Source organism: Triturus cristatus, chromosome 4_1 (assembly GCF_964204655.1).
Source record: "Triturus cristatus chromosome 4_1, aTriCri1.1, whole genome shotgun sequence".
Taxonomy (NCBI): domain Eukaryota; kingdom Metazoa; phylum Chordata; class Amphibia; order Caudata; family Salamandridae; genus Triturus; species Triturus cristatus.
Window position 1 is genome coordinate 1,247,891,097 of NC_140585.1, and position 13,509 is coordinate 1,247,904,605.

General features: G+C 43.0%; 1 long non-coding RNA gene across 1 annotated transcript in view; it reads right to left on the reverse strand.

The window, feature by feature from the left end:
* LOC146856512 (uncharacterized) overlaps positions 1–13,509 on the reverse strand; it is a 641,203-nt gene that overhangs the window by 355,977 nt on the left and 271,717 nt on the right. The gene's annotated exons all lie outside the window — the stretch shown is intronic.

The following is a 13,509-nucleotide window of genomic DNA, read 5'->3' on the forward strand; positions in this document are numbered from 1 at the left end:
TGCTGAATTATTGTAAACTGAAACAATAGGTTAAGTACATAAAGGTGACTAAAAAAGTAAAAAAAATAATAAGGAATGGACATAAAAAAGCAATGGCACAGTAAAGTATGAGCCCACCCTCCCTGGTACTGAAGTACACTTCTTTTTAAGTGGATGACCACGTGATCAGGAAAATATACCATAAATCAAAGCCCAAATGAAGCATGGGCTGAAGTGGGTGACCGGTTGCCCCAAGCTGTAAGCTGTGAAAGGCAGAAGCAGAATGTTAATGACAGCTGAATAGACCAATGGATTAAGAGGTTTTGGCCAAAAACCCTGTATCCATGTATATGCGACACAAATATGTGTATATGCATCACAAATAAAGCTGACATTGAGTAGACCAAAAAAATTAAAAGCAACAAGCATGTGCTCAACTAGCAGCATCTGTTTCTTTTTCTTACCGAAAAAATATTCCATGCCAGTCAGTCAGTCAGTCAACAATAGCTTTATTCGGTTAATAATTAAAACCATCAAAGCATACACAAAATTTCATTTGCAAATAGTTACATTTGAAAATAATTAACAAAGGAGTTTCAAACAATGCGCAGTTCACAAATATACATAAGAACGTGTTTGAACAAATAATTGGCGAATATTGACATTAAAAAGTAAGGCAGGCCAAAATTTATAAAACTATTTCATGGTTTCAAGAGAAAAAGGTAAAAAGGCCCGGTCTCGGACTGTCAAACATACTGAAAAATAGGACTAGGATATATTAAACTACATTCGATTTCTACTTCTAATAGCCCCCGAAAGATAGCTGGCAACTCCGAAACAGACAAAAGGAGAACCCAGCATTTGCAGGAATACCAATGCGGGCCTTACTTGCTCAAAGTGACAGTTCTTAAAAATGGGGCAAATAAATTTCTTACGTAACAGGGTGTAAAATTTACAGAAAAAAATCATATGCAGCGTATTTTGTTCGGAGGCATTATCACAGGGGCCCAAGGTGCCCTCTTTAAAAAAGCCCTTCGGGTGTGCTAGGAGCCAAGGTAACATGCCATGTTTAAACCTAATCAATAAGAACAAGTGAAAAGGATTATTTATATAGGTCAAGTATGGCTGAATCTCATTGCCCATACTTAACATGACAAATCTCCTAACGGACGGTTTACACACTTCCTCGCCTTCTCTCAACAACTTTGCCCTGCACATGAACTGAGACTTTAAGTCTTTTATTTCTAATTTAGACAGCTCACATGGTCTCTCAAATAATTCTAAGCAGCCAAGAATCTCCATCTTCGATTTAATATATCGTAGCCAAGGAATACACATGGCTTTGTCAAGGGCCAGACAATCTTGTATAATGAGCTGGTTTAGGCTTGGTGGGTGCTGCACCCAAACCCTTAACCAACCCATTAATGGTGCGACGGAAATCTGATCCACTAGGTACTCAGCCCCCAAATCTTCATGGATATTAAAAATTGAAGTAGAAACAGGCAATGACAAAAGTTTCCGAAAAAAGGCATTCTCAGTTAATTGAATCTCCACTGACGACGTATAGCCCCAGACCTCACTGCCATACAGGGCCATAGGCACGCACTTAGCATTATATATCTTCAAAATCGCGGGCAAGGGCTTGCAGCCCAGCCGTTTTGCAAAACCCAACAATGCTCCTGTTGCCCTAGCGAGAATATTCTGTTTCTATGCGCGTTGCGCGACCCATGATCCTCTGTCATCAAAGGTGACCCCCAAATATGGAAAGGTCTGGACTTTGGTAAGCTCCTGCTCATTGCAGAAGAATTTAACCTTTTTTGCAGCTCCATCTCCTATTGTCATTGAATGTGATTTTTTAAAATGTATTACTAAGTCCACGGAGACCATAAAATCGTTAAAACCATTTAAAAGGGCTTGAAGGCCTCTCGCAGTTCTTGCCAGTAAGACCGTGTCATCCGCATACAACAAAGTGGGAATCAACTTAGTACCTGCTCTTGGTATGTCTTTACAAGATAAGGACAAAACTTCCCCCAGGTTATTAATATAAAGTGAGAAAAGCAGGGGGGCAAGAATGCATCCCTGTCTTACCCCACGCTTCACCTGCCAGGCATCAGATAGATTCCCGTCCTTATTATAAAGGACCGCCGCAGTAGTGTCTTCATGTATAAGTGCTAAAAAGGAAATCAGCACAGGGTCAAGACCCATAGCTGCCAGGGATGCCCATAATTTTTGACGATTAACCAAATCAAAAGCAGTAGATAGGTCCATGAATGCTAAGTGTAAGACCCCCTGCTTCGCAATCGTATACTTCCCAATAATGAGATGCAGATTAAGGCATTGACCCACCGTGCTCCTTCCCTTTCTGAAACCATACTGGAGGTCCGAAATAATGGAGTTGTCCTCCAGCCATGATGTTAACCTTGCTAGGACAACTTTACCCATTATTTTCATCGCAGAATCCAGAAGAGAAATAGGCCGATAGCATGCCGGATCCTCTCTAGCACCTTTTTAAAATATTGGTACTATCACGGCCTTACCCCAAGAACGGGGAACACCCTCCTTTGCTGCCGCGTTAAAAACTAAGGTTAAAAGTTTCGCCCAGTAATTTGAATCTGCCTTGTACAGATCTGCGGGGACACCATCGGGGCCGGGTGCTTTGCCCTTTGCCATCGATTCAATGGCGTCCCGGACTTCAGCCTCAGTAAAGTTAATTTTCGATGACTGATTAATATCCCCAAAATTTACTGGATTCTGGTCAGGAATCTCAGAATAAAGCCCACTAAAGTGAGACACCCATTTGTCTGGGGTAATAAGACAATCATTAATAGTATTTTCCATTTCATTAAAAAGTGGGCTGTTAATTACTTTCCAGAATTGGGAGCTACTTTTTAAAACACTAGCGTCTGACAATTCTTCCCACGCCATATTTTTTAGACAAATTTTCCTTGCCTTTAGTGTTTTTTTGAAGGATCTTCTTGCCTCCACAATCCTGCTGATATCTTTAGCACCATCTTTTAGGGCCAGTAAGAGAGTGGAGTGCGCGCTACTACATGCCTGATCAAACCAGTTTTTATGCTTCTTAGGTCTTGGTTTCCCAACGAGGATTAGATTATCCATAATCTGGCTGGTTATTCTCTCAAAGGCACCAAGAATATCCCCTGGTTTAGATTCTATTGCTACGCAAATATTAAAGTCCTCCAAATTGCTGTGATACAGTTTCTCAAGAAAATCACTAGAAGTAATAACATCCCATCTCAAACGTGTTCCCTGTTTAATAGGGACTATGTTTGAATTAGAGATTGCAGACATATGGTTAGGCCTAAAGACATCATTAATATTTAATTCCAAAGATAGTGGATTGTGGTCACTAAGGACATTTGCAGTGACATGCAATAAATCACTCTGACGTGCAAAGGAAGGCTTTACTATGAAATCAATGAGGAGTTTCATTCAGAAAGAGGGCATTTAAATGGATCAGATAGTTGTTACAGAAAAGGTCTACCTCAAGTTCTCTTTGTGCAAAATAATATTTGTTTCGCTCAACACCTATAAGAAATCAGATTCTGTTCCTTAGACATTACACTTGCATACTTCTCTCACTCAACTAATCTCAAAGAAAGCAATTTCGCAATTTAACCTCCAGTCCTCTATTATACGTTAAAGGTATGGATTTATGTGATAAAGGCGTTTCGCATTTCCGCTTAGTAATGGATTTACTGCACTGCTCACTTATTCTACCATCAGTTGCCTAATTTACAGATTTTAACAAAAAATATTTTGGCTCAAATGGATCAAACGTTAACAAAGGAAATATGGCACTGTTCATGCCATGTAGTGGCAGACACTTGTCAAAAGTTAACTGGAGACATTTCAGCTTTTGATTCTTTTATTCAGCTATTAAACGGGCATTACTGCCCAGACAGTATTTATTACACTTGGGAAGGACTACACCAGATACACTGTTCTCAAGGCAGTAGTTACTTCACAAATGCATTTATAGCACAGAAAAATCGCAAAGTGTTACTTCTTTTAAAGGCTTGAATATTAAAGTGCCTAATAGAAAGACACTTACATTGCACATTTGTGGTGCACAGTACTTTTTTGTAAGACTCTTTTCTTTTTATGGAAAGAGGTGGCCTCAGAGGCCCGGACAGTGGACCCAAAGTAAACTCAAAATTGAAGAGATATTTTAAAACGTAAATGGCATAACCAGAATAAAAGAGGCACACCTTTATTATAAGAAGTGTGCACATGCTGGTGTTCTTCTGAGTGCAGTGAACTGAGGAGAAACACACCTATATGTGCACATAGCTGTTTTCCTGCTCATTGCGGCAACAATGCTGCACTCAGAAGAAAACAAGACTAAATATGCACACCTCCTGTAACATACTGTACTTTATTCTTGGAGTTAGAATGCGCAGTGTAAGAAAACTGATTATTATCTGGGGAGGGTGACTACCCAGCTCAAGGACCAATAACTACCCGTGTCAGGGTGAACCCTCAATGCCACTTAATTAACGTGCACTCCGCTTCCAGGTAGCTATGGCGTACAGCAGAATATCTTAATTTAGGGCACAATGTGAAGTATTTTTGCAGTACCAAAACAGTAATAAAGTCAAAAGACAAAACAATGAAAATCACAAACCAAATTGTAAAAACAGAATAACATTTAACCCCTTCCATGCTCATGACGGAACGATTCCGTCATGAGCATCGGTTGAGCTGTGCTCATGACGGAACCGTTCCGTCATGGCCCCGCCCGCGCTCGAACCCTTCAGCACCGCGGGGGAATCCGCGCAGCGCTGAAGGGGTTAATAAACAAAATTACACCAAAATTACAAAAATCGAATAAGGAATCCGAGACATGAGTTTTTAACGATTTAAGGGAAAATCTAGCAAAAAATGCACAAAGCACCATTGATAGTCAATAGTCGTCATAGGCTGGGACCTAGTCGCAATTGCAGCGATGGACTGCAGGTCGGACACACAGACCAGGTTCACCCTGGTCAAAGGTTTTATCTTGTTTTAGGGGCTTATTTATAATTTGGCAAATGGAGGTTTGGCAGTCTAGGCGGAATAATTTACTCAGTCGCCTTGACTGCACCTTTGCGTGCCAAAATATGAAATTACCACCAAGTGGTGGTCATTTCCTAAAGCATTGCCAGTAACTGCCATCACAGAGGTTCCTTTAATGCTTTTTGCAATTTGATGCACTGTTCCGTCATGGATGGGCAAGTAGATTCCTTTCTTATTTTAAAAAAGAAAATCCAGAAGTGGCATTTTTTTTAAATAATAAAGACAATGCTCTCCACCCCATAGAGTTCTCTCTCATGGCGAGGGGAGCAATTTATAGTTTTCATCGCCCCTTACAGCCATGGTTTTCCTGACAGTGACAGAAGAGAAAACTGACCTCTAGTTCTGCCCATCTAAATCCGGTAGGTGGCATTAGAGGCAGCCTCTGACAGCCCTTAACGCCGAGATATAGAACAGGCACCTGGGGCCAGATGTACGACCCTTACATTTTATGACTCGCAAAATGCAATGTACAACAGTGTCACAGACACTGTTAGCGATTCCCAATGGGGTTGCAAATTGCATGCCTCATCAATATACATGAGGCAAGGGCAATCTGCGACCCCATTGGGAATGACACGCACTCCCAGGGATGGTGGGCTGCTGGGGTCAGCTGGCCACCATGTCTGGGTCTGCTTTTTAAATAAAGTATTTTTTTTATTGCAGCACATTTTCCTTAAAGGAAAAAGGAATGCATTTAAAAAAGAAAAATGAAACTTTTCAGTTTCATTTTTTAAGGATAGGCAGTGGTCCCTAGGACCACTGCCTGCTCTTAAAAAATATTTTCTCACACACTCCTGGGACCCCTTCCCATTTGCGAGTGGTTTACCACCTACTTGAAGTAGGTGGTAAACTGCGAGTGTTTTGCGGCCTCAAATGCAGTCGCAAAACAATAGTACATAGCAGTGAGTTTCGCTATTAGGAAGGGATACACTTCCTAATAGCGAGAGTCGCGAATGCTATTTTGCGAGTCAGTGACTTGCAAAATAGCGTTTGTACATGCCATTACCCTTTTTGCGGTCGCAAACAGGCTGATCTCCTGTTTGCGAGTGTGCATCTGGCCCATAGAATCTTAAGCCCTAACCAACCACAAGAGTATACATCTAAGGCACTAAGACCCATAAGGGATACATTTGGGGTTCTATAACGAGTCTGGCGGTCGACGAACTGCCAGACTCATGGGGGCACGGTTCCCTGGCAGTGTTGCAGCAGTATAGAGGCTGTAATATGCTTGGTAGGGCCGCCGCGGTCCGGCCAAGCATGTAACAAGTTTCCAGTCCGCAATGGTTTTATATTGACTGGAGATTTTAATACATCCTATGAACCCCCTTCTTACATCAATGAGGTCACAGAAGAGGAAGATGACCAATGGGGTATTCAAGTATTAGCTGGGAAACCCCGAGTTAATTTTACAGCCACTGGATTTAAACTAGGTTTCTTAACAGTTGCCAGAGGGCTGAGGGCATGTAATGGACGCACTACCTCTGACCCTGATCGAGTCCCCACCTTCTGAAGAGGCAATCATACGAGTGTCATTGATTTTGTTATCCTAGACGTGAGACTGTGGCCACTTATGGCAGATATGAAAGTCATAGAGGAAGCCCTGAGTAATGACTGGATAACAGAACATGAGGCTGGTTTTTTATTTAAAAAAGACCATTTTATACCAGAATTCTATACTCTACCTAAAGTACATAAAGGAACTAGACCACCACCAGGAAGACCTATTGTGGCGGGTATAGGATCCATACTAGAGCCCTTGTCACAGTTTTGTGATTTTTCTTTAAACCTTTGGTTCAGAGTAGGAGGGCATACCTCAAAGATACTACTGAAGTAGTCCATCTTTTGAGTGACATGGCCTTCAATCCTGAAGAGGAATTTTTGGTGGGATTGGACATAGAATCCCTATATACCAATATTCCGCAACTAGAAACTTTAAGAATGATTGAGGAGCTTTTGTTTGATTTGGATTGGCAATATCAGACCCCAAGACCATTTATTTTACATCTGGTGGATTTAGCTCTTACTAGGAACTTTTTTGAGTTCAATGGAGTGCTTTATTTGCAAACCCATGGTACTTCTATGGGTAGTGCTTTTGCACCGAGTCTAGCGGGTCTTTATGTGGCCGCCTTTGAGCAAAAATACATCTTTGGCTCTGAAAATCCATGGACTGACAACATACGCGTCTGGAAACGGTTTATAGATGACGTCCTCCTTGTTTGGAGGGGTAATGAGGCATCTATAAATGAGTTTATGCAATGTTTAAATGTACAAAATCATTTTTTACACTTCACCAATACTATCACTAAGGATAGTCTCCCCTTTTTGGATTTGGTTATCTCTCCGATGGAGGGTAAACTGTCAACTAAAGTCTATCACAAATCTACGGGTAAGAATGGACTCCTGCATTTTGGGAGTTTCCATCCTAGAGCTTTGCGGGAAAATCTACCGGTGGGTCAGTTCCTGCGGCTTCACAGGAACTGTTCAGAACCGGATGAATTCAAGGCAGAGGCAGCTCGCTTAGCAGAAAAATTGGATGACAGAGGTTATCCGAAGCAAATAGTCAGGAGGGCTCGGAAGCGAGCATGGAATTACCCTAGTGAGGCATTACTGACCAAAGTAGAAAGACCAACAAAAAACAACACTGTTTGTGTTACTACGTTTAATACATCTTCTACAGCCATGAAACGTATCATCTTAAAACATTGGCGTATTTTGAACTCGAGCGGCCTTAAGCTTGAGAAACCCCTTTTTGCATTTAGGAGGGGTCAAAATATTAAGGACCAACTAGTACATTCTCGCCCACAGAACTGCGCCCGGGGGGCTCCTTGGGTGGGTGGACACTTAACACCTGTCACGGGACACACACGGTGTGGGTCATGTGATGTCTGCTCTCTGACCAAGAACACAAAAGAGGTAGATGTGGGTCTGAAATACCTTTGGCAACAGCGAGTACATATGAACTGTAACTCGTCCAATGTGATCTACATGATCAAGTGTCCGTGTAATTTGATTTACATTGGGATGAATTGTAGAAAGGTGAAGGTGAGGATTATGGAGCATAGGAGCAATATCAGATGTTCTAGGACCAACACACGCCTCACATTACATTTTGCTGAGAAAGGGCATACAACACAGGATATATACTGGACAGTGTTGGATTAACCTGCCTTTAGACCATCAATGAGAGACACTTCACAAGCCCTTTTTGTATGGGAGCAGAAGTGGGTATACTGTATGAAGATTCATGTATCTGGACTCAATGATGATATACCGTGGTCAGCACTAGGGAGAAAATGAAAATGAATTGGTACCCGTAGGTCTCGCTCCATTTACTATAGTTCTTATTGGTAGAGGTAGTTGAGGAATATTGAGATAAGAGTTCTCTATTTGACCTCGGGTTAACCAGGAGTTCCAAGGAAATCTGTAATGATAGCCTATAATTACCCTCTGAATTATAGGGCCTTTTTGGAGGATGCCATTGATGTTATTTTATTAGGTATTGACATCTCACATATGATTACTAACTCTGGGATATTGGTGAATATTGAGACACATTTGCCTTGCCTGGAATATATTGGTGAATATTGAGACACACTTTTGAGATTAATATACCCCCTTCTTGCCTGGAATTGGGTTTGCACGTTTGGGCAAACTTTGGTCCAAATGCGAGATCATAGAGTGATTAGCAACACGGGGAATCTGTACGTAATGTGGATGGGTGTGTCGTTCCCTGTGTGTAGTGTATGCATAGCCTTGACGGTATTGAGAGTTCAGCGGTGTAGTTCCTTACGTGTTGCGTGCTCCGTCACTCGCTAGCATCACGTGATGAGATAGAGGCAGAGATATTACGAGGGTTACGGAAGCCTGTGGCACCTACGCGGCACCAGGAGAGACGTATTTCGCAGGCGGCGTACCACTCTTGACGAAGTAAGGAATATTTGGCCAGATATTGGGGGGGGGGGGGGGTAGAGTATCATGTTACACCTATTTGTAAGATTGTCTCGTTAGAGAAGGCTGTCGATTGAAGGATAAGTTATTCTCCTTCTTGGGGGTGATTTAGGTACTCAGCCTCACTTATGGTAATATTCCTCATTTAAACGGGTGGTGTAAATGGTGAGAGTGGTATGTGACTTTGGATACTGGCTAGATATAATACGTGTAAAACTTACCTGATGAAACTTTTGGCTACAACATTAGGGGAGAACATCGGCTCATTAGGGTATATATTGTTTGGAGTGGGAATCAAACAAAGAATTGAACATCTTGTGATTTCCCTCCCGCAGTGTGTGACTACAGAGGGTCGCTCTCTACTCCAGTGCCATTTCTAGCGACTTGCTTAATAAACTCTGGTGAGAAGTGGGGAAGGCTGGACATCGTACGACCTAGAATGAGTGTACCTGAACTAAAAATCTATGATTAAGATATGGGGAGTGACGCTTCTATATCTTTTACATCATGTTGGAGTGTTGGAGTGTGTCTTCTCTCTTTTTATTCAGCACGTCGCTTCTATTGTGAAGTATATTTTCAGTTTAAATGGATATAAATCACAGATTACGTGACATGTATATACCATTAGGAGGGCCATTGATTGCCCACTGATTTATGATGGTGGATTTCACACCACGTATGAAAGATTCTGGTCACACCAATTGGGTGGTTTGCAACTGTTTGGGATTGTTTGAGAGCACACATTTAATAATTTTGTCTTTGTATTTGATGTGAAAACAATTGTTGTTTGAGAGCACACATTTAATAATTTTGTCTTTGTATTTGATGTGAAAACAATTGTTTTTATTGTTTTGTCTTTTACCTTTCAGTTCCTATTGGAAGAGCAAAGATACAAAAACACTCCAGACTTACAGGTGGAGTATAACCCACTATAGTGGGTAGTGAGAGGGGTTTTGGAAAAAGGGCATAGGGATACAACTTGTCCTGCGGTATGCTGGAGATTAAGCTTTGAACCGGCAGAAACATGTTGACCGCTATGCAGAATGGAGGGGTGGTGAGCACTTAATTTACTCACTCCACCACTATCCATTAGGTATATATTCCTATATACGCCCCTCCCCCCCACACACTCTTTCCTTCACTGTGCACTTCAGTGGGAGGCTACGAGGCCCAAGTCTGGTATTCCGGCCCGCAGGGAACTACCCGCCTGGCTGTCTGAACTCATTCTAACACCACCCCACGCACATTGCCTTTTTGCTCACACTCAGTCACTCGTGCACAAGTATGAGAAACCACCCTACACCCAACGCACACGCTCTGCATTGCTCGGACTCTCTGTGAACGTCACCTGTGCTTCAAAGTGAGAAACCATACACCCCTCACATACACACGCATTCACACACACTTGCATGGTCTTGGTCAGGCGCTATAACTCACGCGCTTGTGTGAGACACTACGAAGCCAAGACCCCACCCCACCACACAGGCACCTACGGAAGCATGCACGGGACTGCTAGGGCGCTGTAGCTGGCGGACCAAGTGAGGAGCTATACCACACTGCACTCTGCTTACCACATGAGAGGGTGGACCCCCTTACCTGCAGCTGCTGACAGCAGGATGAGGAGAGAGACCCACAGCCCCTCTCCTCGGAGTGCCTGAGTCTACAGAAGGCACGCACTGAGAGCAGGGCAGGCAGGTGTGCACAACAAATAGCTAGTATTTCTTTTCCTGCTGCGAGTGCTTTGAAATAACCGATAAGAGAAACTAGGCGCTTTAAATCAAACTTCAGTAAAGAAAAAAAGGAAACACACGAACCACGTAGACACGGATTCGAGATTGTAGGAGTCAGGAGCATACTGTAGAAACACGGACGGAGGGGGACAGTCCCAGCGCTGTCCGAAGTCTGTTCGGACGGAGTTCACTTCGGCCGAACGCGCAGCAGGTTGAGAACCTGGGACCCGAGGCCCAGAAGTGGGAGGACAGTTTCGGCGCTGACTCTCGGCGTGAGAGAAGGTAACATCAGAACTGTTATCGACATAAGATCGGAATATATTCGAGACGAGATGTCTCCAGCACATGAAACACGTCCCGCAATTTAAAAGCAACCCCAAACTGCCCCCCGACCCCCAGAGGATAACTGCCGGCGCTCATAGGAACTGTTCCTCGTGCATGAACTGCCCATTGCATTCGCAAAGTATCTATATCCCAAAAGAGCTTCCAGTGCCGTGTGCGAGCCGTAAATATAAGAACTGACAGTGCCATATAAAAAATTGATCATGCCAAAAGTGAACAGTCCAGAGCACGTGAGCAATAACGCTGTAAATCAAAGATGTTACTATTGCCCAATGGAATAGAATTACCAACTCTAGAAGGATGGGCGGCCAAGTCTATCGTGTCGGTATTCTAACCAGTGAAATTGAGATCATTGTAAGGCCGAGGGTTCAACTCTCGGAGACCTCTTACTCGCATGCATCATGTATGATCACCCCTTATCAGATAAGAACTGAATATGTGATATGTGAATTGCCCGCAGCATTTAGAACAGACGGTGCCGCATACAAACTGTTCCCATCCTATAAGACCTGACCATTCCACACACAAATTATTCACATTATATAAAACCTGACCATGCCACATACGAACTGTTCACATCATATAACAAGCATTGGCATAGCCAATAGGTCTCGCCTTTGGGACCTTATAAGTGTTTGGTTATCCAGCACAATATCCTTGGTGCAACAACATCAACTGTTGCATGGCTAAACACTTATAAGGTCCCAAAGGCGAGACCTATTGGCTATGCCAATGCTCGTTAGGCTATGTAGTAGAGCAGCGTGACTGCTGTGAAGCATGTTGAAAAGTTATAATAAACAAGAATGGCCACATTCTTTTGTAGGCACATGCAAGCATTACCACATGAAATGACGCCGGTGTCTGTTTTTTACTGTTGTGATCTAAAAAGGACTGACGATATGAATGACTGGAATAAGTGAAGTTGAAATAAGGTTTGAGGAAATAAGGCTGGTATATGTTTAAGGAGTGAAGAGAAGGATTAAGATGGGCAAGAAGAAAGGAGGAAAGGAGGTAATGAAGAAAGATAGGGAGGCAGAGAGGGTGATAGGCAGAAGGGGCACTGGAAGTAAATAGGAAGGAAGGGTTTGAGGGGCGGAAGAATCGAGGAAGGGGGAAGAGATGGTTGAAGTAATTAAGAATGGGAAAAGGAGGGAGGGTTAGGAACGAAGGAAGGAAAGTAGTAAGGGGGATTACGGAGGCCAATAAGGAAGGGAGGAATGAGGGAATAAGGAGGAGAGAGAGAAATTGTGAAATTAGGTCTGGGATAGACAGTCAGTCAGTCAGTGCTGGAGTGCAGTAGTTGGAAATGCAGCCATGTATTCTTGATAAAAGAAAAAGGAATATATCAGTTGATGTGTTCAGTTTACCTTTGTGAATTGGGCCCTATATGGGGCTTTATCATTTAAAAAAAGATCATTTCTGTAAGACTTCGGGATTTGAGAGGTTTGAGTCTGTTTTCACAGTCAAACATGACAGAGGTTGTTCTTTGAGCAGACCCGTCCTTTGCAAACATTAACTCACTAATAAAGCGGTCTGTTAAATGAAATGCTGTTGTGGAGTAATTAATCTGTGGGTTATGTTTTTGCAGCCAGTTGGTTCCCAAGATCACAGTAAAAAAAACAGGGGCCACAATCAAGTCAAAAATGATGGCTGCAACGTGTCATTTTCAGTAGCCATTCCTTAAGGAGCACTTTTGTGGGTGGAAAATCGGTTTCATCTATATTTTCAGAGCGTCTCATGCTACGGGCTTGTGTCACGATATGTCTTTCAAGTACACATTTAAATTACTCATTAACTAGTTTTTTTTCCAGGATTTGAACTCGTGTCCTGCAGGTTGCATAAGATATCAGAGGAGAGCGATTAACTCACCGAGTCATGCTGAACCTTGCCATCGGCAGTCACACTGCAAGCGTATCCGGATAAATACAGCTATGTACTACACACCAACATTTCCTGATTGTGGAGGTTACATCATCTGGTCATTCCACTGTGTACACTTGTATGGTTACATTCCACAGACATTCCCTTGTTTTAAGACATCTGGGGTGGTACTTTCAGGGCATCCAGGCGTCTACATTAACAATGCTTTGGTAGGCAGTCATCTAGGCTGACATTTCCTTTGTAGGCAGGCGCTACAGTTACATTCCCTTCACAGACAGGCGTCTCAGTACTTTCCCCTTGAGAAAAGGCGTCTAAGGTTACATCCCCTCGGTAGGGAGGCATCTCTGGTTACATTCTCTGGGTACCCGGCATCCTGGGCTACCCTCCTGGAGTATCTTGGTACCTACACTGACACGAGACCCTGAGCCCTTCATAAGGCCCCATAGTGTCACCTTGGAGGGGACAAGGTGTCGACCAGAGTCTGCATTTTTGCAACTCCCTCGATTAGCGGTCCTGGTGCTGTTTTGTGGGGAGGGGCGAACACTTGGAACAT